The sequence below is a fragment of the Labrus bergylta genome, chromosome 21 (genome assembly GCF_963930695.1).
Source record: "Labrus bergylta chromosome 21, fLabBer1.1, whole genome shotgun sequence".
In the NCBI taxonomy this organism is placed as follows: domain Eukaryota; kingdom Metazoa; phylum Chordata; class Actinopteri; order Labriformes; family Labridae; genus Labrus; species Labrus bergylta.
The window spans coordinates 21,954,265-21,980,511 of NC_089215.1; the positions used below are offsets into that span (position 1 = coordinate 21,954,265).

Genomic DNA, 26,247 nt, shown 5'->3' on the forward strand with positions numbered 1-26,247 from the left:
AGAGGCAGGGCAGGATGAAATGAGGACAGGGTTTGTGCACATGTACGTGTGCGTGAGTGTGTGCGTGAGTGTGTGCGTGTGTGAGAAAGAGTGTGTAGGCATGCATGTACAAGCCTTGAGCCTGAACACTGATGAGAGTGGACAGGAGTGGCCTGGGGTAATCACGTCATTATCTTTGCTGATGGGTGAGCGCAGCTAACTGTAGACACTCACCTTTCTCTCTCTCACACACACACACACACACACACACACACACACACACACACACACACACACACACACACACACACACACACACACACACACACACACACACACACACACACACACACACACACACACACACACACACACACACACACACACACACACACACACACACACACACACACACACACACACACACACACACACACACACACACACACACACACACACACACACACACACACACACACACACACAAAAGGGGCGCTCACTATTGGAGCCGAGCCAGACAAGTCCATCTGCTTTTAAAATGGAACATGATTTACAGCATTGAAAAATCTAAGAATGCTAAGGGACTCACAGTCAATCAAGAAGGGTCACTAAATCGTAGACTTTTGGCCCAGTCTCCGCACACTGGACTGGGATTTGAGCGTCTCAGGTGTTCAAGGTGAAAGAGTGTTGATTAGATGCAGTCCAACTCACAACTCAAGTGAAATCATTCATTAACTCTGGAAAATCATGTCCTTGTTTTGACAGCAGCACCCCTCCACTGGCACTAAGAACTTATGTGTAAAAGAAATGATTGCGGGTCCGACCAGCAGGCTCCAAGTTCAAACCTACTTGAAAATGGCTGCCCTGCGGCAAGAGTCATGAGCTCACATTAAAACAGACAATGTGTTGTTTTAACTCTCTTGGTTCTATAAAATTCCTTCACCCACATGCGCACTCAAACACATGCGCACACACACAATATAAACCTCTCTCCATGAGGCTGTGACTCTCAGCGGTGGAAACCCCCCTTCAGTCACACATAGATCACATAACCTCTCTTGACATCGAAGGACAGCACTCCCAATGGAAAGATGCAGATTCACACACGCTGAGTGCCGGGCCAAGGCTCCAGACTGCCATTGTCCTTCAGTGTCATCCAAACAAAACAATGAAGAGGGTCATGCAAGGCCCTCTGCGGAATGGTAAATAACCGGAGAGAGAGTGAGAGTCAGAGAACGACAGTAAGTCTAATCCACTGGCAATGATGGTGTTTTAGAGAACCGTACAAAATATGATCATCTTGGGGCAGGTAAATTCCAATAATGTTCAGTCATTCAAGAAGCATCTGACACTGCTTGAATGGAAAATATGTCAGCTTCATGATGAAGAGAAAAAAAAAGTCCATGTGAAGATTTATATGATCCAACCTTTTGCTTAACGAATTGTAGTTCCTCTAACACATGCTGAAAATGCATCTATTCAACTCAGACTTTTGTAACAATAATACTTTTCAAGAAAAAACAGAGCAGGAGGTAGTTCTTATTTTTTAGTGGTAAAACCATCAGAAAAAAGGGGTTAAAATTCAAACTGATTTAGAGGGTTAAATCGTGTTGATGTTAATTATTCATTAGTGCTGAGTGACCCTCAATCATAAAACCATCTTTGTTGTCATTATTTCTCTGGCATAAAATGCTAGCTCTTAATTCAAACTCAGGATGTGGACAATAGGTGGTCCACAAAGGCCTCAGTAGGCACAGTCTCCCTCCTGGTTGGTCTTTCATATGCTAATGAGAGAACCATTTTGGGTTTACTGGCCTGGTTGGAAATGATTTAGGGCGACAACGGTGCTCCGAGCCTTTATGTTTGGGCTGGCCGCAGGGGCTCATATATCACCCTGATCATTAATCAATTAGTGTCTCCTAGCCACCTGTCGGACACATCGGCGCACAAAACATTCCTGCCCTCCGGCAGTTGCTAGACGATGATCATCAGTAGCACCGCTATTACCTTCCAACCCTTCGACAACCCTCCCCCCTCCTTTATGGTAATACTCTGATGGATTACATAATCACACCCAAACACTGCCCACAATGAAAACAACTCCTCTCCAAGAGAAGAAAATGCGACTTTAGACTACCAGGGTGTTTTTTTTTTTTTTTTTTTTTTTTTTTAATGGGACTCCCCCCTCTCAGCACAGTTGAATGGCAAGTTTTTTTAAAAACATACATCTGCCCTCCGCTGTCACAAACAGAAAAGACAGGGCCCAGAGGAATTGATGCCGACCTTGAAGGGGAATCAATAAGCTGACTGCTATTCAAAAGTGCTGAATGCACACCAATGCCGCGTCCTCCATTGTTTTAAATGCAACTGCCTCCAGTGGGGTATCGATGGTTGTTTACTATCGATGACGTGTCACAGTAACCAAATGCATGTGAGATGGAAAAGTCTGTACTGTTTAATGTTGTGACATTAGAGTAGGTCAGAACAGGTGATTTTGCTCGGAGTAGTTTCACTTACTGCTGACTTGTAGAACCAGAAACTAGGCCCCTTCAAAATAAAAGCACAGTGGCTTTTGACTAACTGTGTATTCATAAAACTTTCAGTTTTAATCACAAATTCCCAAGTTTCTTTAACTTAAAGCTTCAAGAACAAAGAGTAAGGGAAGAAATCTGAAGTTTAAAAACCAGTAGTGTTAAATATTTCATCAGGATCTTATAAAGGCACTTGAGACTCAGTGTTATATAAGCCATGGTGATTGAGAAAAAAAATCCTCAGACATTTCTGTTTTACATCTGCCCTCTTCCTCACCACCACAATACTGTTTCTTTCTGGGGATTTGTATGTAAATTTGAACTCTCTTGCACAGGCCCTCGCTGCCACCACACAATCTCTTTTTCACAGCCTTGCTTCCATGACAATACCCAACTCTCACCGCCCTCCCATCCAGCCCCCTGACACCCTTCAAATTTTTCATACTTTTTTGTTATTTGGAACAAATTCTTAAAAGCAGCTGAAGAGATAAGTGGCACTAAAATTAGAGCCTAATCCCCTCACCCTCAAAATGCGGACATGGAGAAAGTAGATTTGTCAAGGCTTGATTTAGCTGTAGTCATTCAATATAAAAAGTGGTACTCTTCACGCAGCTTAGCAGTACCAAATGGCTCAATCAGTCTCATGAGGAACATTTAAGTTGGCTGTGTGTGTGTGTGTGTGTGTGTGTAAACCTAGAAAACTTGGCATCAAGGTAGAGCCATTGTTGTGTTTTAGTAGCATTGTTTTCTACCTGTGCTGCACTCTTCAACTCTCAGGGTTATCCCCTTGAAAATGACATTCAACATCCACCTCTAAAGGTTTCAAACAGAAGGGTCGTTTCACTGGGGATGGTAGAAAATCTGGGCCACTGTGTTGGGTGTATTAAGTGTGTATTGCTGGGCTGGGCACCAGAGACTGTTTTTTCCCCTCTTTTAAATCCAACCAGCTCAGGCAGGGAGCCAGCCAGCAACATTATCAGGTGGATTTTAAAAACAACAAAAGAGTCTCTGCAACTATGCCCACTGCAAACAGAAACTGAACAGAAACCTCATGCAGCATCGATACTCAAGGGTGTGTTGGATGTCCTTAGCATCCGAACCAAATACATTTCTTTCAGGAGATTATTTTATTGATAATCTTACACTTTCTTTTATTTACTTATCTCAACAGCAAGCTTAAAAAAACTGGCTGCAATATTACAAGAGCAAAGGTCAAGACTAAAGCTGAGAGCATTGGGGTGCAAGTATATCTGTTCTGGCTCCCTGTATCTAATCACATTCACTACATAAAATGTATTTCAGAGGCCACAACAGATATTTTTGTAAAGATAAAACTGGAACAGGAAGTAATCTCACACTTGACTGCAAACAAGGAAAGTGCATGGTTGTGTTTCCTGGTATCTGTCATTGGACAAGCAGTGTTGGAGAAAAAAAAACTATTGCCCAAGCAAGATAAAGGCAATCCACAGGGAACAGGGGCAGTGAGAAGACAGCGGGAAGGAGGAGGGAAATGGGCGACCGGGCAAAGGCTTGACCTCTGCAGGTCAATAGGTGATTAGTAACATTTATCATACCTACACAGGCTGCTAAATGAGAGGCCAGGCAGCTTCTCTCTTAAGAATACAGCCACATTTGGATGTCGAAGTCCAGATGAAGGACTGCTACTGACAAGCAGATGCCCTGTGTTTATGACAGAGACAAATATTGGAATCCTTAAGTGGAAAAACATGCCATGCTGGCACACAGCAGCCGCAGTGAAGCGTTACATCATTTTGACAATTTTATGAGCCCAGCCTGGTTCAGATCAGGAGTTTTAATACCTGCCAATGCCAATATAAAAGCATGTATTTCATGCTTCATGAGAGAGCTAGAAAGTAAGTTTTATTTGATAGCAAAACAATAGTTGGAGGGCAAAGAGGCTGCGGTTGTGGTTGAGGGCTAGACAACCAGCGCTGTTTGAGTACTGACGAATGCCATGCAAGGTATCTGTATGCAGGGAATCCATGGAGCCACAGCTCAGCCGCACTGACATTCACAAGGAGTGAACGACAAAGGAACGATTGAGTGCAGCAACCAGATTTGGCTCAGCCTTATCAAAAAACACTCCACCCCCAGGGGAAGGCTGACAGTGAGACTCTGAAGGGGCTCAGCAGCTCTGTATTGTTTTGTTGCTCTGGACAAGTGGACTAGAGTTGGAGTGGGTATCCCGGGCCAGAGGCCAGAGGAGAATGAAAACACACTGTTGTGCAGAAGACAATTAGGCCACACTCACGCAACGGCATCCATCAAAGCGGAAATGACAGTTAATTTCACTAATAGACAAACATAGCCTTCTTTTTAGCCATTTCATAACTTTTGCATGGGCAGAAACAACCACAGCAACTCCAATAGAATTTAAATTCACAAACAAAACACAAATCAGAGATGGAAACCCATTTTTACATCCCACTCTTTCATTGTACAGAACTGTTAGCAGTTTCCAAACACAGTCTTTGAAATCTCCAGCACTTTCTCCAAACAATCACAGTTGTTTCACAATTTTCGTAATTTTCAAAGATATTCTGACAATCAGCCAACTCTATCCACATGGTGAGAGGTACTGCTGCACCACAACTTTACAGATAATTTAGTGGGCACTGAAAAACCTTGGAAAGTCAAATGGAACTCCTGAAAGCAGAAATCTATAAGAAAATAGGAGTTTGTGTGCCTAAGAGTATAATGCAATAGAGGCCTTAGATTATCCTGGAAAAGATCCCCATAAACAATTTATAGCATAGTGTTATGCCCCACCATAAGGCAGCCCTATGGGGCTAACAACAAACCACACATTGACCCATGAAAAGACAGTAAACACCTTAACAAAAATCAAAACAAAGGGATTTATTACAGTTACTTAAACTTAATGATAACAAAGATCAAACTAGAAAGTAATTTAACAAAATACAACAGACAATCCCCGACTGAGAGGCACAGCAATCCAAACTCCAAATGCGCCCTCAAAATGCCTCTCTTTCTGCAGCCAGCACTGGCCTTTTAAACACTGATTCCAGGTGTGCCTCGTCGTTCAATTAGTGGCTTCACCTGGGCTGGAGACAACAGGAAGTGGAGAAGGAACACACAGGACAGGGAAACACACAGCCGTAACAATAGCTTAAATATATATAGATTAATATCAACCCTGCAGCCTCCCAGCAAGGTGCTACCTACTCAATATAAACTTGTGAAGAAAGGTGAGGGTAAAACACATAAAGCAAACAAATAATTAATAATAATAAACCACAAATGATACTTATTTTTGTTATTTTATTGTCTATAAGGGCTGGGTTTATTTTATTTTAAACAAAATGTAATTCCACTACTAACAAGTAAGTCCAAAATCCTTCATTTCAACATTGTTATGATTTAAAACTTTGTATCTATCTAAAACATCCTCCCTACCTCCAGCCTGTCTGTCTGTCACCAGAGACTGCTGTTGTGTGTGTCCAGAGGAAGAAGAGCAAAGATGACAAAGTCTTAATCTCTGTATTTCTCAATTTCTCTCAAACCTGATGAAGCCATGCAAGGGGAAACGCGTTGTCCATCCAACCATTATCTACACCGCTTTTCCCGTTCGGGTCGTGGGGGACTGGAGCTGATCCCAGTTGTCATTGGGCGAGAGGCAGGGTACACCCTGGATTGGTCACCAGATCACAAGGCTGACATATAGACAAAGACAAACAGCCAAATGCACATTCACACCTATGCAATGTAGAGTCACCAGTTAACCTAACAAGCATGTCTTTGGACTTTTGGAGCAAGCCAAAGTACCCGGAGTGAACCCACGGGCGCAGGGGGAGAACATGCAATCTCCTCACAGAAAGGCTCCTGGCTGACAGGGATTCAAACCAGGAACCTTCTCGCTGTGAGGGAACAGCGCTAACCACTACACCCCGAGCAGCCTGAAAGCTTGAGTTTGAGTTTGTAATTAAATAAAAAGTAAATGTTCCTGGTGAATCTTCTCATTTACTGTCAAGATGATGTTTCCTGCCATTAACTGCACCAGTAAGGCAGACAGTGCTGTGCACAGGGCATCCACATTTTTCTGTATTTCTCTAACGTAATGCTTTGTCAGGTACGGAAATACATTGCAGATTGATTTAACACTTTTAACAGTCAAATGTATCACTCATCAAGAAACTTTGATGTGAAGAAAGTTTTTGGGGAAGAAAAGCTGTTTCTGTTTATATACATCCTAGCATCACTACTTTAATCTGTAGTTTGTTAGAGTTGATTGACCTGAACCCAATGATCATACTTAAGGCACCCTTCTGATGTTAGAAAACAGGGAGAAGTTGAAATCAGAAAACAAGTCTTTTCACATGTGCAAAGGTGCAACAACAGGCAAATGTCCAAATGCTCTGCACACATGGTCTCTCCTCAATTTTCACTCTGTCTTTCCTTTTCACTGCTCCAGTTGCCTCTGTGTTAGCAACAACAGAGTGAAAAGGGTATCACAAAGGAGACAGGAGAAGATTACAGACCCTTTTGCTGTTCTCAGAACGCCCTCCATTGGCACAGCAGGCCAGTGTTTGTTTTAGGGGCTTAACATAACTTCTAAAATTATGTCACAAGGGAACCACAAAATCCACCAAACCAAAGTTTTCTGTGTTTTTTCTGTGGTATGATTGTGTGAATTAATTTTAAAAAATAAATACATTATCATTTAATCTCACTCTCACACTTCATCTCACTTTCGTTTTACATCATATTTACAAAGAAATGCACGCAAAGAAGCTAGGATTGTTGTAATACCAGGTTTTTAAATCTTGATAGGATTCTTGTAAAAATCGAACGATATACAGATATCTGATATAATACCATGGAAACAAAAATAGAAGTCTCCTGCACTGTCGCTGTGATACAATATGAATGTATTTGTGCAGGTTTTTGGCTCTCTCTCATTCTCTTCTTGAAGAAGTCTTTATTTTTATTTTATGTTCTTTTCAACACTATCAATCATTAAAATAACACTGTCTTGTAGTTGAAAATAATTAAAGTACAAAAAAATGTGACAACATTATAGGGAAACTAAACCTAGGTTCAGAAGACATGAAATCAAACATATAGGTCACAATTATGAACTTTTTCTTTTCACTTTTTTTTTTTTTTAAAAACAGCGTCTGCTTGGAGTAAGCTTCAACTAGGTGTGACTCAGACTGAACTTCAGGATGGGGATTGAGGCCATCAAGCATTTTTTAATGGATTATATAAAGCTCAATCTCTTTTCTTTCCTTTGTCTATCTTAATCCACCGCTGGAATCTCTTCCTTAAACACACAGCTTTGCAGCAAGTGAGTTAACAGCAAGGCAACGTGAACAAACTAAACAGTGGCCAGGAGACACAATTACAGACAAGTGATGGTAAATTTTATTCATGCAAAATGAAGCATATCTTATCTACCCTATTGTAAGTACAAATATAAAACTAGATAAATGATATGAATTGACATTGGGAGCCAAACTGAAATCCCTGAACGTTGGACAGAAAAAAAAACAAATAGTGAATTGGCAATGTGCACCAAGTTGAGTAGGCAGTCATTAAGAAAACTAGGGACGTTTGATGTATACAAATGAGAGCTTCACCCAGGAACACGAAGCAGAGCGATGCTTAGAAGCCTCCTGGAACACAGTCAACACATTTCACATGCGCAGGGCCAGGAAACAACACGCTTGGGGCTTCCACCTTCATTTAGATGAAAATGGACCTCCTCGAGAGGAAATAAAGCCATTTTTAACTTCCCTCGCCTCTCTCTAGCAGACGGGCTCCTGTAATGTGCCCAGTCAATGGACTGTGGGTTTATTCAACTGCAGGCAGCCCACAGCAAAGCCATAAATAATGTAGGGCAGCTCACATGAAACCCTAATCACCATTGTGCTGTCACCCAACAGGGAAGATTGCTTGTTTAATTTACTGCGCCGCATCTGTCTTAGTTCTGCCCAATTTAGTTTCACAATTTCAATTGGGAAGGACTCCAGGTATTTATCACTATGCTTTTCACCCAGTGCCATGAATCAATAAGAATGTATCTTAGTATGAGTGTGTATGTGTGAACATGTATATGCACATGTCTTTTGAGTGATTTGTGTGGCGTGAAGAACAAATAAGAAAGCTGCAGCTTGTGAAACAACAAAGGCGGGCAGAGAAGAAGCCATCAACTCTCAATAAGCGGAGCTCATTATTGGCCATCTACAACGTTCTTCATTACATTACTATTCCATTAGCATGCACACATTTGCATATTCCAGTCACCTCTTTACAAAGGCTGTTGATCATAAATGGCAGCCATATGTTGCCTGGTGTGCCATATTACAGAATTATTACTGCGACACAAAAAGCCAAGAAAATGGATATTATGTTGACATGGACTAAAGTGAAAAAACACAATCAAAGGATCTGTCTTTATTGATAGCATCTCCCTGACTGAATTGAGTATCATTTACATGCATGTGCTGTGCTTTCTGTCTAACAAACGTCTGCAGACTGAGGCGTAAATTGCTTGGTGCATTTATGAGATTCTTTCCAAACAGATACTGTACATGCACAGCAGAAGCAGTTTGTTTACTGTGTAAAATACCCACACAACCAAAATGAAGTTATTTTTTAGAGACATTAAATATTGCAATAAACCCATACAAAAGTTAAAACAAAACATGAATATTGTCTTTTGTTACAGTGATTTTAGGTATTTGGGCTTGACATTCTCTCTTTCAGCTGTGCACACTCGGCTTCTTCCATCTAACAGGCTCTGCACTGCAACATTTCAGCATGACAGTGATTTGGTGCGATGGCTGGTCTGCACAGTGATGACAGCCCATGGAGACAGAGTAAGTAGCAGCAGCTCACTAGATACATAGTCTGGGCGGCCACAGTCTATGGTAGCAGTGCAGTATGATAATGATGCTATGAGCAGCTAGCTGTTTGAGCAAGCAGCCTGAGTTGTATCATCTTTGTTCAGCACCATTATCTCTCCACCATGGTGTTCTCTTCACTGATAAATGCGGCCTAGAAACTCTAGCTAACGCATAAGCAGCTGCGACTTAAGCAGCTGGGTAATACATTGTCATCTGCCACAGACGCCCACACTCAGGAGGCACAAAAGATCAGATTTGTTCCACTGAAACCAGTTCTGCTGCACATGAGACTCTCATGTAAAAGGAATGACACAGGAGCTTGTCTTAGTAGTAGTAGATTTGATTGATGATTGCTTTTTTTTTTTTAAGTTGGTTGCAGCTTCTTATATAGGAATATTTTTAGCTTATCTATGATTTGTTATCATTGTGAATTACATTTCCTTGGGTTAGGACTGTTCATTGGAACTAAAAAAGATTCTACAAAATAAATAAATAATAAACTTACGGAAAAATAGTCATCACAATAATCAGTAATAAAACCAGCATCACCAGTGTAATCCGTTTTTCTACTTTTCAAATGAACCAATAAAATACCAAAACTATAATAACAACAATATCAACAAAATAAATATCTAAATGGGTTGTTTTGATTTCCTGGACAACCCACCAAAAAAATCACTACAGTGTGATAATTGCCTGACGCACACTTGGCACACAGCACTACTGGTTTTATCAGGGAGCGCTTAAGGACAGATTGGCTGGTCAGACGTGTGTAAGTGACACCAGTTATCTGGCTAGCTGTCTGACTCATGGCAGCAGAGGGTTAACTTGGCAGCTCAGCTGTACAGTGAAGCTCTAAAAGGAACATTAACAGCATGTCCCTCAGTGCAGACACACAGAGAGAGAGAGAGAGAGAGAGAGAGAGAGAGAGCAATGGGAAGAAGAAGAACGGAGAGAAAAAAAGATGGATAAAAGACAAGCGGTGAAAGGGGTGGGAGTACGAATCCAATTTCCAGTGACATTGTGCTCAGGATCACTTTTTTAAGCGAAAGAACATATCATCTGTCAGAGGTAATGGCAGTGTCCGGGGGAAAATGAAAAAGATAGAATGAAGACCATTCAATAAGAAGGTGGTAGATGGGGAGGGGGGTATAAAAGCACAGGTCTGCTCCACTGTCTCCCAGGGAAAATAAATATATACACAAGCCGTTATTTTTTGCATTTACGAGGTGGCAGTTCAGCTATGATCAAGGTTCTCATACTACACTGATAATATTAGCGCAGATGCTTCACAAGGATTCTCCGGGCAGCAGCACAGAGAACACTGGGAAAGACGACGTCGGCCAGGCTGCCTGGCAGGAAGGCTGGCAGCCTCTCTAACAGGCCCGGCCATTCTGTCTCTCACTTGGAGCTGTTGATGTACTCAGTCGAAGCAATTGATACCATTGTTTTATGGAGAGGAGGGCGGAGGGGGATTAAGACCCAACAATAAGACTCTTTCAGTAGAAATGTCAGCCGTCATGCTGGGGGACTGTCCGACTGGGCAGAGACTCTTTCGTGAAAAGCCAAGGTGCAAAATCAGTGTGGAAAATAGTATGAAACTGTGTGACGTGGAGCAGTGAAACAGTATGACACAGGCCAGAACATTTGCATGCCAAATGCAAGAAATGCTATCTTAAACATGGGACAACAGACTAAGGGAAATAACAGATCTGCTGTAGAAAATATGTCAATGATTTCAAGGTCTACCTAAACAACCCTTAGCTTGAAACAGCCTCTAAATCAATAACCGGGATAAAAGCTTATATGGGTCTTTCGCTCAGCCTCATTAGGAAAAAAGGAGACAAACGTGGCCTGATTCTTCAGGCAAATTAACATAGCGAGGAACTTAAAATATCACAACCGATGATCCGTTCTGGGACATTGTATCAGGAGACTATACAACAGAGAGATACAAAGTTCTCTATCTGAGTGCTTTGATAACCCTGCTGGCCTTGGACCTCTTTGAAAAATCTCACTCAGAGGGTTTGAGGTGAATATAAAGAGCGGGTTGAAGTAAGGTACCCTGCCGCTTTAAGGCTGGGATGAAACCAAGTTATTCTACCACTCTGACCTAATTGCTCTCTCGCTCTCCCGACATGTACACTGGGAGCTGCGCACTCTGACACGTAAAGATTATTTAATACCATCAAAGCCATAAAAAGAGGAATAAAGGGAAGGCAGTGTTAAAGAGGAGGGGAGGCTTGGGGAGTCCTGTGGAAAGGGAATGCAAAAGCAGGCCTGTCTAACTGCCGGCGGCCGATGTGAGTGTAGCTCCCACATCCCAACATCACAGCGGCTCCACAACTCCCCATCCAAAAAACCCCTACACACTCCTGCTATCGGCTCCCACCCTTCTTCTCCCTTGCTTTTCCCACACTCGCCCCAGTCCCTGAGGCAATGTCTACGTCATTGGGCACCACAGCCAAACCACTGTAATATCCCAATTTATTTATACTTATTCCGGCCTGTGTCATTTAGTCCAATGCGGGTTTTATTAGTGTAAAGAAAGCTACTCTGCTTAGCTCCACTAGACCTTATTTGTAGAATTAAATGTTTTTTTCTAGAAGAAGGAAGACCAAGCTATTTTCAATAAATAAAACAATGTAGGCATCAACAGCAATTCTTAAAAACAAAGGGAAAATCTTATTCTACATCCCACATACCTACTATCAGTTAAACTCTAACAAAGGTGTGGGTGTGGGTGGGACTGGGTAGAGGTGTTTACCGTTAGGCAAGTGCAGGGGGACATCTCCAGGGTGCCCTGCCATTGTAGGGAGCGTGTCTCATCTGTCAGTATCTGATGAGTTTGTGCTTCACAGCCTCGTGAGTCAGCGCAGCTTGTCAACAACAGGGGAGCAGGCTGCTGTGCAGACAACTACAGACCAAACCGATTCAAAAAACCTGACACACTGACACTTTCTGCACAGTAAGCTATGTGCAACCCCCTGTACAAAGAGTACATGGCATTAATTAAATATTGAACCCCTTGGATTTTTTAACTACTGTTACAACCTGGAATTCAAAAAGACCTCTTAGGGCCTTTGCCTTTCTTTGATAGGACAGTGACTAGAGTAGGAAACGAGGGAGAGAGGGGAATGACATCCGGGAAAGGAGCCACAGGTCGGACTTGAACCCATGTTGCCCACTTGGAGGTCTACAGTCTTTGTACATGGTGCGTGACCTAACCGCTAGGCCATCTGCGCCCCTGCTGCAGCTTTAAGTAATCCTGTTTTATGTGATACTGGCTGAGGACCAAATCATGTGACCATTTCCATGATTTTACACTACAGCTGAGCTACCTGCTCAGCTGTACAGATGACACAGTGTATTGAATATAAGACATTTGGTAAAACAGCAAAGCAGAACCATCAAGCGCCTTTATGTGCTGATTAACCTTCACAAAAATGTCACTTATTTGAACAATGAAACAGGTCATTTTTTCCACAGGTGATAATCAAAACTGGCATTAAGTGTGACAAACAACATGGGCAGAATGAGTTACTGACTCACTACTACAATTGTGTTGTCAAAGAACAAAGAGAGAACATGTCCTTTCCAGTGTCACTCACACTTGACTTTTCAATCCGCAGAGGAAGGAGAGGGACATGGTGAGGCGGGTGTGAGGGGACAAAGTGAGTGTGTCACAGCTTCAACGACGATGACAAATTTAGTACCATGTGAAACCATCGCGTGTGAGTTCTTTAACTGGCACGGTTCACACAAGGAGATAACCAACTTCCTGTTGAAGCTTGTAACAGAGGGTTGACAGAAGTCACTGAACTCTCACTTTGTGCTACATAAAAGGACACAGATTTGTTTTTCTTACGAAAGTGCACAACTGGACTGATTCTGTAGATATAAAGTGTTTCAAGGCCTAATGCAAACTTTATGGCTACATAAATAAACATGTGTAAAAAGACACTGTCCATTTAATTTCTAAAATTAGTCTGAAATGCTTTTAATAACTCTTATAATAATATTGGCCTTTCAGAGCAAATACTATGAAAAACATCAATCATTAAGTTTGACATCATCACGTGGAGTGACTTTCTCTGAGCTCTCTGACTGACATGATGGGAAAACACTCAGATATGCGCCACACCAAAATTTCCACTGAGTGACTCAGCTTCTAATGCATCTTGCTCTGAATGTCACTAGTTGTCATGTTAAAGGGCATCTTCTTCTCCCAGAGCCACTCCTCAAAAAAAAAAAAAAAAAAAAAGAGTCTGCACTGCCATGTTTGCAGCCAAACTCAAAGCCGTCATAAATCTGTAATATCGTAAAATATCATTCAACAAATCCTGCTGTGCCAGGAGCCATATGGTGCATAGATTACTCAAATAAAGCTAGAAAGCACTTGTTACTGCTTTAAATAGAGGGTAATAAGCACTTTGGCTAATCTGTGGTTTTATTTGACAACATTTTACAAGATAACACTTTGAGTCAAGTATGCTGCAGGGTATGTAACTCAAAATTTAACTCACTCCTGGAATCAAGACACCTCCAGCTGACAGGGGTTAATCAGGGCAGGGGTGTTAACAAATGAGGAGAGATATCTGTCAGTCTGCAGTGCTGCTTTAAGGCTGCAGTTTTGCGTCAGAGGAATGCATACATGTGTGTTTGGGGCCATCAAGTTTCCAGCACACATCAAAAGAATGCAGGCTGTGGTTGCCCCCCCCCCCCCCCCCTTCATGTGTGCTATGCCTGTTCATCCATTTACAGAATACAGAGGAGAGGGAATGGGCTCCTGACATGATCGCTGTTAAAGGCAAAGGATACTACGTACTCAAGCAAAGTTCACCTTAAAGTAGCCCCGAAACGAAGCGATGACAACCACAACATTTGTCCAAAAATACACATAATTCTTCGCATTCCGTTGCCTTGACGCTGCACAACAAACAAGCTCTTGTCAGAGAGGGTACATGCGGTCAGTCACACGGCATTTCACGTTTTTAACTCCTCATACCGACACTTTTTTGAAAGTGGAAAGCCACAAGGTCAGAAGGTTTGTTTTGCGAATTGAGTCAGCGTCTGCACGGAGCACCGGAGCGTTAGCTTTTTATGCTAGCTGCCCTGAAAGACGTCGAATATAACCTCGTTAGGACAAACATAAATACTGTAAACATTCCACAATGCGGGCGTTTTTTTGTGGTGAATTACAAACTTGACAGGAGTTTCCGCCTCTAGTTACTCAGTCCAGTTATTTCTGTCAATGAAAGACGGCAGCCGGCAGTTTAAAACCTGTCATGGTCGTGCGTAATCTAACCGTTACCACGCATGACGCATTAAAATCCCTCCAGGTGAAACAGTTTAATACGTTAGTCAGGTGCAGAGAGCTGAACGCATGCTGTCAAATGTTGACAAGCTGTCAATGACAAGTGGATGGTAGTACCTGGGACCTGTTGACTCCTCCTCCCCGGTCCCCTCTGGCTGCTGCTGCTGCCGCTGCTTCTGCTGCTGGCGGTGGAAGTTCAGCCGCGCAGCTGTAAATGTCTCCGCTGCGGTCGTGGGGTTACTCTTTTGAAAGTTTTCTACCGACTCTCAAATCTGCTAACTCCTCACGGAGTGCCGAATGACATTAGCTCCCCTCTCCTCCTCCCCCTCTCCGTCCCTTCCTGGGCAAACCTGTCGGTAAGACTGCGTTCAGAGGGCAGGCAAGTTTGGCACCGCGTTCACACAGGCAACCATGGCAGTCACGTTCTCTGGCTGTGAAACCCAACACCAGCTTTGACCACGCCCCTTTCTTTTTCTGGGGGCCAGTCCTTAAAAAGTGACTGTCCTGCTGCTTATTCCAGATGTGCTTTGAGCTCCGCTGAAATTATGGGAACTTACATCCAAGCACGTCCTGCAACAATTGTTAAGATGCATTTTAAAGTGTGTAATCTTCCCTTTTTCTCTTTTATCACTTTGAATTGCCTTGTTGCTGCATTGTGGTATATAAATAATCCTGCCTTGCTTTGCCTTTTTTTGCTGCACTAAAACCACAGATAAAAGAACAGCAATATTGTTTAAAATACTTTGTTACAAGTCTAGATTTCATTTGGTTAAAGTACTTAACATTGTCAGGAAAATAAACTTATTAAAAGTCAGAGTAGTCTACTAAAATGATTTTCCCATTAGAGTGTTCTAATATTTGTTTTACAATGAAATATGAATAACATAACTGGGGTATTATCATACATTCAGTCCTTAAAATGTAACATCTTATGGAGATTAAACTAATTATAGCTCTGTTATGTAGCCTATATTTTTGTTTAATGATGATATATGATATCCAATAATATAAATTGTCATGTTTTGTATCTTAATTTGAAAAGTAACTTTTCATTTCATAGCCTACATCTAATATAAAGTAGTTTATTTGCCTCTCAAGAACAACTGTCGTAAAATGAAAAAGGCTTCTCAACTAGGGTTCAAATAGCCTACTCAAAATTGTTTTTTTAGTTTTTTATTAGATGATACACTACTTTTTAGTACTTATCTATTTCAGCAGACACTAGGTTACACAAAAAAACATTTTATTTTCTGGCAGCAAAGACAATTTTTTGGTTGTTTTTAGTTGCAAAAGAACTTAACCTTTAATGTGAGGTTGAAGTCAATAGTGCCTCTGGTGAATTTGCGGTTATGTAACTTTTGATATTTTAAAAGCAATGCGGCCAAATACCACATAGTAACAGAGTGTTCCAAGCCAAAAGAAAACACAATGAAGTGCATATTAATAATTTCAACCAGACATTAAAATGTGGAAGATTCCATAAAACATTGATGAAAAATTGTTTTTAATTTAGCATGAAAAACAAAGAAAGTTATAATAATAATAATAATAATAATACATTTTATTTAAAGGCGCCTTTCAAAACTCTCAAGGTCACCTTACAGAGCAAAGATAAAAACAACAAAGTAACAACACAACGATAAAATTAACATTAAAAACACAAAAAACACAAATGTACAAGATGTAAAGGAGTTATGAGAACGGGTGGAGAATACCCTGAATTTAAGAACACCAAACAACTACCAGCCTTCGTTTTGCAACTATTGCAATAAATATTTATTTATAACTTCATTCTTCATAATAATAACACCTTCATCCCAAAACATGCATCTTTCATTAATGATGCGGTGACTTTTTGAGAACATCCCAAACTGTTCTCTTTACTGTATTTTCCCCCTATTTTTGTGAAGCTTTTAAAAAAAAGTCCTTTCCACATCATGACGATGCCACACCCAAAAAACTGGAGAATTCTCAGATTATATTCAAATATGTATCGTTTTTATAAAACTTTAAACAGTCTGGCCCTCCCAGCATTGCGTGACTATGCCTTCCCCCTCCTGCTGAGAACACCATTAAAGGCTCTAAAATATCTACCCCCTTGGTTTGTAATGTACCCTGTTTTTGTCACACTGCATTTGGGCCGTCAGCTCCCTCTGTTACAGTCTGCCACTCAGAGGATTTCTGTACCAGCTCAAATTCAGAGCTGCAGCTCTTTTTATATTCAAAGCAAAATTATACATTTGTCAAAAAGCAGCCCAACTGTGTACTTGCTGACACTGCGTTTTGTCTCTCCGACTACACACTTGGAACACAGCTGTTTTTAAATGTCTAAAGTCGAGGTGATTTTTCCAAAGTCTGAATTTATTTTTGATACATATTATATTCTACTTTAATTTATGCCTTTATTTAATTCTTCTTTTTGTGATGCAGGTCATAAAGATGTGCATATGAGCTGACAGTAAAACTGCTGATATATAAATTAGATTGTAGTGTACACTCAAGTTAAACAAAATAGAAAAGTAGGTCCACAATAATATGCAAGCGGCGACATAATTAGGAATTAGGTTGACATTTTAATGTAAAAATGGACCTCTATATTGAGTTTACTTTATTATTGAATCATTTTGATTATTTTAGATTTTACCTTTAACTTTAACATTTGCCAGCAAAGATCAGAATTTTTTTTGTAGTTGATTTGTTGAAATCTGATGAAGCATGTGTGTGTGTTTGTGTTTACTGTGGTTGTTACAAAGTGTGTGTCTTGGAGCATATTTGCGTGCAAAGGAGCTGTGTGCAGGAGAAAGGCTCAGGTTCTTTTCCGTCTCTGCAACACTCAATATCTTTCCGCCCCAGAAAGCAAAGTTTGGTGACAGGTGTTAGATGTGAGCCATACGATTGCACAGAAGGCCATAAGACAGCTAGTGACACACTTTGGGTACATGTTACCTTCTCAGTTGCTTTTCATCTTTTCTTTCTCCTTGGAGCATTGACACTGTTACAGAGGGGAGTGCATCCTCCTTGTTTCCCCTGCTGCCTTCAAGGCTTTCTTAGACAAAAGCTATGAGTGGCACTAAGCAGTGTGAGTTGTCACACATCCCCACAAGAGTGAGGAATGCAGTGCTGGGGGCATCTGTTGGTTGTGACATGGGATACACAGGCATGCGAGTAAGCATGGACTGAAAGAGTCATGTACTGGTGGTGGAAGAAGCTGCTGTCATAACAGAAATGGTCAAGACACGTAACTGTCTTATTTAACTGGAACCTGATAGTCAGCGTGTTTGTATGTAGACTGGATAGTCGCCCTCTTTTCCAAAAAATCACTTTTTTGGATGTGTGTGTGTGATGTGTAAAGTTTTAATTTGCAGACCTTAATGTACATATGATTTTAGTCAATGGTTGATGCTTTGCCCATTGCCTTTATATATGATCCTAGAAAAATGAACGTAGATCTCCTATTTCACAATACTTTTTGTGAGTAAAAACAGTGGCCGACCATGAAGAGATCCAAGTGTCTCAGCGTCTTTCCTCTCAAACCAACACAAAGCAGAAGTCCACAAGTTACATTTACTCCACTGCAGAGTGAGGATTTGTATTGTGTTGCGTTGTGTTTCCTCTACATGTCTCTCAGTTGGATAGTGAGGCCTCTGGGGTGTCCTTAGCCCAGCTGCATCCTCCTTGTGTAGCCAGGTTTACACTGAGAGTTACTGGAGTTGAATCTTAATGGCATTCCGGCTCTGTTCTCCACTTATATGTGAATACAGACAGATTTTAAGCTTGTACTGTACAACCATGACAGTATGTCATGAATTAGTGAAAAGTCATGTCATGCCCATTCAATGTAATACTTTACATAGCCTCCCTAGTATGTCAGACTTGACACAGTGACTTGTAAGTAACATGCATTAGTTGTGTGTGGCTACTAAACTGAGATCAAATCTGACACGCTACAAGATTTCTAATTTCTTGCTAGACTGTAAAGCAGTGACAGGAAGTGACACAGACAAGCCTGACATTGACATAAAGGATTAAGTGCAATATGCATACAGAATGTCTTTCAGTGCTCTTGTAACTCTTGACTTACCACTAACCTAGATCTATACAATAACTCTCAAGCTGTAAGGGGGAGTCCCCTGGTGCTAACGACGCACGGAAATGAACATGCACAAAATTTGACTCCCTTTCTGGACCATCCCTTAATTTGATCTTTTTGTTGTAAAGTCAGATTATAAGTATAACCAATATAACTGTAAATATTAGAATGAGTGAGGCCAAAAAATCTAGTTGCTAGACATATGCAATCTTTATCAAAGGGGCAAAGATAGAAAAAAAGATGGATACTGCTCACATTTCTCTAAAGCAATATGAACCTACAACTAACCGCCTGTTAGCTTAGCCTATAACTCACAGCCTTAGCTTCCAGTTTTTAGCTTGACTTTAGATATATGTTAAGGATTAAGATAAAGTCTGATGTTTGTAACTGCAATTGTAACAAATGGTGCAAAGGCTTACTATTATGCACCCTTTATTGTGCTTGTTTCATCTAGAGAAAAAACGTATACTTTTGTTTTACAGGTGGTAACAACTTCCTGGATTCTCCATTGATGCTGCCAAACAGAGCTCCACTAGTTTTTTTTTTACCCTTGTGTCATTCATTATAGTAGGACTCACTAGCTTGCTGCTTATGGAAGCTTTACAGTCTGGTAGAGACCAGGGAGCATCGTCTGTTGTTGTAAAATGCAAAAGTGCAAAAAACTGCAGTTCTTCAAGTGTCCACTTGAGGCTTGGTCCAAAAACTGAGGAATCCGCAGTAAGCCCCAGGTTAAGAAGACAGGAGTAAACCTGTTTACAGCCTGGTACAAAAAATGTTTTCTGCTTATATAATACATCTATCTGTTTTCATACTATAGAGGCTAAAAGTTTTGCATAATTAGGCATAAATAGGACCATGGTTGATTTGACTGAATGGCCACATTGAAGCTCTTTGCCATTAGTTAGCAGGAGTCAGCAGTTCGTATGCAAACAAGTGACGCCCATCACTGAGACTACGCCCATGTTTATACAGTCTATAGTACAGAAATCTAAGTTTTGTCGAGTTAGAAAATAAGACCAATTGACAATACTTTTTGGTCCTTTAACAGAAGAGGTCACCAAAAAAGGCCTGACAAACACTACATTTCTTAATAACCTAAACCCCAAATGTAAGGTGCTTAAAGAGGCACAATGTCCAATCCTATCCTATAATCCTATGGATCCCTTCTATGAAAACCGTAACATAATATAGTTCCTGTAGATGTTCATTGTGTTAGGACTGTGGTTATGTGTCTCTCTCATGTTTCATTGTACAAGGTGCCTGTGAGCCCTTTAGCAGGTGCTCAGGTTCCGCCTTTAAACGTCAGGTTTACTGTCCTGTTTGTAGTGCAGCGCTATTTCTAAAGTGTGGTAACATAAGCCAGCCTGATCAATGTTTTCACCCCCAGCGTGAGGCCACATACCATATGTATGGTCTGGTTCACAGAGAAAAGGAGAGTGGCAGAGTAAAAGGGGTGTCCCTCCTCTTTAAGATGTCACCCACACCCAGGCAAAACATTTCCAACTCCCCAAATGTCAGTGGACAATTGCAGTGGGGCGCCTATTGCACAGGGGCAACATGAGAACCCAGGGTCCAGACATCAGAAGGCCAGCAGTCTAGCAGTTTCTAGGGTTTACATTCAAGTTGGAGATTTGAGCCCTGGTTTAAGAGAGAGAGAACGGTGAAGGTGCCGAGGCTTGGTGGTCAATCACCATGCACAGAGTCCCTTGACTTCTAATCCATCCAGCCTTTCTAAAACCCTATATTTTTTTGGAACTCCCAGCAGCTCAACTATTTATCACTCTGCGTCTCCCCTTTATTAGCTTGTCATCTGTAATGGTGTGTACTGGTGAAACCATCAAGCAGCCAGCATTTAATAGCATGGCTGAAAGCTGGACAACTGGGCTCAATACAATAACTCTTCTGGTTATATCATGATAAGATGAAGATATGAAATGCTCAAAAATACCCAGTTAGTAGCTGAGTGTGCCAGGCAGGTGTGCTTGAAAAGCTCCATAGCTTTACGAGTGGTCACTTCATGGTACAAGGTTGTGAAGAATGAAGATGAAAAAGTGAGCGAGGAGAGGAAAGCAGGAGAGATCTTATCAGCCGCATGGAAACAGTTAGCCGGGCCCTAAAGCCGCCTTTGAACTGCAGAAGGCTGTTAAGAAACAGCTTTCCCTCCAGAGCACATTCGAATAACATGCCACCAACATGCAAGAGCTGCAGAAATACACTTTCACACCGCGCACACTCACAGGGAGAACCTGCCCACCCACATCTCTACCTAATCTCACCTGCAAGAGAGAAAAGCCATTATACAGTTTAATTTTCTCTTGCTCATTTTTTCCCCTCCTGGCGAAAAAAAAAGAGATGATTTTTCAAACCTCTGACAGCCGAGCCTTTCGCAGGATTTAGTCCATCTGAAAACATGTGGTAAGCCTTGTGGAATGTTTCAAATGATTCCCAGATGTGGGCTGCAGACAGGTTTAACCCATTCTTTTCGCGCTCGGCAGCATGGGAGAAGGTAAAAAGAGAGGAGACCTCGCCGGGAGACGAGAGTCTGCTCAGTATCAAAAAACTTTTATCCCTCTCTGTCGATTTTTGTTACTTTCAAAGCATTAGGGCTCACTGAACTGTGGCTTAATGTAATTTGCCGTAAAGCTAAAAATGGAAGTCCTCTTATGCTGCATTACCCAAGAATAAAGAATGCGAGAGCGCTGCTTTTTCCAGATGACTCAGCAAACGCAGGGAACTTGGCAAAGTTAAGGAAAACACCTTTATTAGGGACATTTCATCCTCCCGACATGGTTAACTTCTCTTTGCATCGCTCAACAGATTGTTTTCTGTGCTGTTTTTTTTTTCTCCCGTAAGGCAACCTGCAGGAAAGCAAACCGTTTTTTGTGCATCAGCTCTGCAGAAAAAACGCCTCTCAGGCATTAAATATAGTCTGCTGAGCTTTGCCAATGCCTTATGAAAGTAATGCAAGACTTAAGCTCACTTAATGCTTCACTTGAACTTCATCATCAAATGTTTACACGGTATGATTAAGGCAAGACTCGTAGCAAGGTTGCTGGATTGTCTTATGAAGGCCTCTGTTGTTGTACTTACACTCCCAAAGATGGCGGTTTTTGATGAGATAGGGAGGGAGGTAACAGGAGCCAAACTACTAAACGGGGTGGGGAGAGTGAGCCGCTCGATATCCTATGAGCAACAAACTCAAGTGACCCCATTCCTTGTTCTGCCTCTCTATCTTCAGCTCCGTCGTTCCCTCCCTCCGCCTCCTTTTCTCTCTCTCTTTCTCTCCTTCCCCCTCGCTCACAAGGCTAGCCAACTGTGAAGCAGTTGTCCAACACGCCCGTCAGCCTGCCAGCCAGCATGTTGGACCGAGTCCTATTATACACAATCATAACAGACAGAGAGGGTACATGCAGACAACTGATAGAATTGCGCTAAAAAATTGAGGGCGGAGAGTGGCAGGCAGTCACTCTGGCAACAAGTAAAGAAGAACAGAGGTGCAGTCAGAGACAAAAAGAGATACAAGGAATAGTCTTGTGCTGTGAGGCTCTTAGCAGGATACCATAGGCCATATGAGGCCAGAGCAGGCTGGGAAATATTGTTACTGCTTTAAGCTTCCACATGTGAATGCACCGCAAACCCCCTCTCCCCCTTTTTTTCTGCCTCTCTCCCACAAGCCTCCCTCAGGAAAGACCAGTGTTTTAAAAGAAGCAACAACAACCGCCAGCTCCAAATTTTGCTTTTTATTTCTACAGGGGGATTCAGGCAGGCTATTGCTTCTTCAGATGTGTTGCAAGCATGCACTGTCACTAAAGTCAACCAATAAGAAGGAACCAGTTTTAAGGGATCAAATCTGAAGGCAGCAAGGCTAAATGTGCAATCAGGTCATATTGTTGTACCCTTTAATCCCACCTTTTTCCAATTACATCTTTTTCTATTGCGATCATGCAAATAAGCTGAATTATCATGAGAAATCAACACACAGTGCTCAATACAACATTCAAAGACAACAAGCACTGTGACTTATAGATCAGGAGTTATTTTAAAAGATAGTTTAATGTTTTAAAAATATGCTCAATTTGTGTCTTGCCTAATAATTCATGAGAATCAGACCACTTTCAAGTCTATGCATTATAAATACCTCAGCTTAGCAAAGCATCGGACTGTTGGCAAGGAAGATCGCTTGCCTGACCAACGAATGTTTAAAAACATAAAAATCTCTCTAATCAATCATTTATGATCTTTCTCCTGATTGGTTTACTCTGTACACTTGACCTCAAGTGAGGATACCAGGCAACCAGCAGAGACATCAGGAAGTCATTGCATCAAGCTACTGGTCATTGAATTCCAGTAGAAACACAAAATGTTGTTTTTATATGTGTATGATTAAACAAAACTATTAGCAGCCGATCGGGCCGCCTGTTTGGAGGACTATATCCTCCATCCATTGGGGTAGCACCCCAAGACTTCTAACTCACTGAGGTGAGCAAGGCTATTGTTTTTAATTTACTTCCAGGCCTTCATGCTAAAATAGGCTGACTACATCTAGCCTCCAACTGCATATTAACTGTACAGTCATGAGCAACCAAGGCAATCCTGCATATATCAATTCATTCAAAGTTGGCAGGGCTGTAATGAAAACAAATTCTTCAGAGTGTACAATCATTTTTTTTGAAAATGTCATTTCACACAACATGAGTAAGATATCTATCCCAAACCAAACCACCTGGCAGCCCCTCTACACCCACACATATGGCTTTGTTACATCCACTCCCTCCTGCTATGTCTTCCATTTTGGATCATCAGGGTGCCAGTCGCCAACATGTTCCCTTTCCCAGCATCTCATCAGAGGAAACCCAGAGAGTATGTCCCTTTAATTAGACCGCCCGTGAAAATAATGGTGCATTAATGACATTTCTATGGGGGCCAATGAGCCGGAACAACAGAGGAAAGACTAAATCACAAATCAATTCCAACAAATGTAATTAAGGCTTAATTAGCCTCCAGGGTGTCACTGGAACGCCATGGAGGGGATGATGTGCAGAAAGAGAGAAAGAGAAAGGGGGAAGTGGAAATTTAGAGAAAGTGAGACCGTCATGGGTTGTGATGAACAACGTCTGCTCTTTAACCTACCTCATGTACAACAATCATAAATGACATGCAACATTTATTGTGTATCACACTGTTGTATCATGACTTCATGCTCATGATGTTTTGATTAAAGTCATAAGAAATGCTAGCTTCTGTATGCTAACTGTGGCTCTTGGCACGTGCCTGGGCGGTTTTAAAAGGCTGGGGGGGGGGGGAGGGGGGTTGATTTAAAAGCAACACTTCCAGTGTGGAGCCACACAGCCAGCACTGGGTAGAGAAGTGCTAATTCTCTATAAAAACAGCAGCATGTACGGTTAAGCCCAGCAACATTCTGGTGTTAAAAGAAAAGAAGGGGGGGAAGAAAAAAACAACAGAGATGGAGGGAGAAAAAAAAAAGAAAATGCAAAACCACAGGGAGGCTTGGAGAGGACTGGCCTGCTGCGTTGGATGCCAGATCACACAAACACAGACTCTCGCGCCAATAAATGAGCTTCATAAACTGCAATTAAAACCCTGGGCACTAATTTAGTGGAAATGGCAGCCTGTAAAAAGGGAAGAGTGTTAGAGAAAGGAGGAGAGGAGGGAAAGAGGCAAAAAAAGGGGAGAAGTGGAATTTTCTGGATTGCAGCACTGGAGATTTTTCTTGTCTTTCTCTTATGTTATTGCCTTTCATTAATGCAAAACATACCATGCTTGTACTTTTTCCTGGCCTGTGCCACACACATGCAAAAACAGACACAGGGAGGTATTGGTTGTAATGCAGGGAGGCGTAAACTTTACACACACTATAGGACACACATTGTTTGTGTATAATTACTCTAATCAGAGGTGAGGAGTAATTCAATGCAAATAGTTTGCTACTGAACATAAGAAGAATATTTATTTATTTATTTTGAGAGAATCTCTGGATATCGACGATTTTAATGCATCACTAATTTTATGGCATCCCTGCGCCGCCTTCCAAGCCTCAAGATCAAGATCAAGAATGTTAGAGCAGATGTTTGAGTGGCAGAACACTGCCCATCCAACTGATTTGAAGTTTAGAACAAAGTTAACAATCACATTATCCGGCAGAATGTTTTTCTTATAAAATATGAATGATTTAAGTTTGATAGTCTTCCAAAAGGAGCGTTAGTTACAACTTCTTTGCACAGAAACAGTCGGTAAAAATGTCCTACTGAGGGCTCCCCCTAACTTTTGAATCGAGTATATTTTCAGAGAAAGCTTTTGATTACAATTATGATACGATTATGAGAAAAAGAAACATCCTCTCTGTCTTTTGCCTGCTCCACTTTTTAGAAAATGTGTGCTCAAACAGGCCGTTTGGAGGATTTACCTTCATGACATCACAAAGGGCGGTAACCCCTCCCCCAGATGAGTTACACTCACACAGCTAGGTGTTTGTTCTGCACCTCTGAGTGGGAGCAAGAAACCCAAGCCCTTGTAGAGAGGGCGTGGTCAGATACAGCTCATTTGCAATTAAAGCTACAGACACTGAAACAGCCTGTTCTGAGTAGGGCTGAAATAGAGGGTTGCATGCTACAATACAGACGGAGACTAACTTAAACTTGTTGAAAAGGAAGATAAAACAAGATAAAACTAACAATCTGCATTTGCTGCTACACTCAGAGAAGTTGACCAAATGATGCCAGAGGTTATATTTTTGTCCTATTGCCACATGCAAGACTTGGTTTTTATCATACAATACAAAATGCTCTCCCTTTCTCCTCTCTTCACCTTTACCACACTTAAAAAACACACTCTTCACACACACCTCCACCCTCTGAAGCCATCCAGGAAAGCAGATCTGTCATTTGAAAGGTGTTGTTTGCAGACTGGACATGTTGATGGGAGACATCTGCCCCGGCTGCCTGTCAGTCAGGGTCAGAAGAATATAGAACGAGGTGTCAGAAACATGTGCACACTGCAGTTGTACAGACAAGATACACACAAGTCACTGGGATAAAAAGAAAACACTCCATAAGCATATCCCACCACCCGGCAGATAGCAGCGTCTTTAACTGTGGAGTCATATACTTGCTATGCTCGTCAGGTCTGTGTGTACATAACAGCGAGCGCGGCTGTAATTGGGGATGAGTGCTTGTGTCATGTAGGCCGACGCAGTGCAACTCTGTTAGATAATGTTGTACAGACTGACAGTGGAGTAATAGAGGCTGGAAAAAAAGCACAGTGACTGCATGTGAATTCCTTTAAAAAAAAAAAACTAACAGCAGCAGCTAGTCCTCCACACAGGATGGGTGGTTTCAACATCTCTTCCTGGTTAAGATTACTGCCGGGTATCGTCTGACCTTGAGCTGGCTCGTCTTCCTTCTCCTTTATAAGGCCGATCGT

General features: G+C 41.6%; 1 protein-coding gene across 4 annotated transcripts in view; it reads right to left on the bottom strand.

Moving 5' to 3' along the window:
* raraa (retinoic acid receptor, alpha a) overlaps positions 1 to 15,128 on the bottom strand; it is a 150,198-nt gene extending 135,070 nt beyond the window's left edge. For all 4 annotated transcript variants that reach the window (XM_020651400.3, XM_065949816.1, XM_020651399.3 and 1 more), the window contains exon 1: positions 14,835 to 15,128. The gene's annotated coding sequence lies outside the window, so the exon portion shown is untranslated. The remainder of the gene's footprint in view (positions 1 to 14,834) is intronic.
* Between the last annotated feature and the right edge of the window lie 11,119 nt (positions 15,129 to 26,247).